Source organism: Anoplophora glabripennis, unplaced genomic scaffold, assembly GCF_000390285.2.
Source record: "Anoplophora glabripennis isolate ALB-LARVAE unplaced genomic scaffold, Agla_2.0 scaffold413, whole genome shotgun sequence".
Classification (NCBI taxonomy): domain Eukaryota; kingdom Metazoa; phylum Arthropoda; class Insecta; order Coleoptera; family Cerambycidae; genus Anoplophora; species Anoplophora glabripennis.
The window spans coordinates 40,360-41,543 of NW_019416581.1; positions in this window are offsets into that span (position 1 = coordinate 40,360).

Below are 1,184 nucleotides of genomic sequence, written 5' to 3' on the forward strand. Positions count from 1 at the left end.
GCAAGAAAAATTTTTACAGTTTAAAAATTATCGTTTTAAAGAGAGGGTACCGTTCGCCGTTTATGCAGATTTTGAATGCATTTTGGAATCGTGTGACGAGAACAACGATCTAAATTTAAACACTCAAAATGTACAAAAACATACTGCGTTTAGTGTCGCCTATTATCTTAAATGTTCATATGACGATAGCCTCTCGCGTTTTAAATTATATCGGGGTAGTGATTGTCAGGAGTGGTTCGTCCGGGAACTTGAACATATTGCCGACGAGGTGAATAACATCCTATCTCACCCGAAGCCCATGGAGCCTTTGACTGCCGCGCAAAAATTCGAACATGACAACGCGAAATTTTGTCACATTTGCGAAAAACCGTTTACCAGTTTCGATATCAAAATTATGGATCATTCACATCTAAATTCGGTCTACCGGGGCCTTGTCATAATTCTTGTAACTTAAATTATACGGACAGTCACGTTATACCGGTCGTTTTTCATTGCTTGTCTTCTTACGACAGTCACTTAATCATACGTCACTTGGCTACGTCATTTGAGGTCAACATTTCACTTTTACCAATAAATAAGAAAAAATACATTTCCCTCACAAAAGACGTAAAGGATACCAGAATCAAATTGAGATTTATAGATTCTTTCCGGTTTATGGCTGACAAAATCGAAAAGTTGGCCTCATACCTCGATGACAACCAAAAAAGAATCACTAAGTCTCATTGTGATTCGGAGGAGACTGTCCGCCTTTTGACGAGAAAAGGTGTTTTTCCTTACGATTACCTAAATTCATGGGAAAAATTAAATGACACGACATTACCGACTAAAGACGATTTTTATAGTAAACTGACTGACGAAGCTATTTCAGACAGCGAGTACGAGCACGCTACAAATGTCTGGAATACATTTAATATTCAAAATTTGGGGGAATATTCGGACTTGTACCTGAAAACTGACGTTCTACTTTTGGCTGATATTTTCGAACATTTTCGTGAAAATTGTCTAAAAACTTACGGTCTTGAGCCTTTACATTATTATACCTCCCCCGGTCTGGCCTTTGATTCCATGCTCAAAATTACTAAACAGACATTAGAATTATTGACGGACATTGACAAAGTTTTGATGATCGAGAAGAGGATTCGAGGTGGCGTAGCCCAAGTGTCGAACCGGTACTCAAAGGCTAA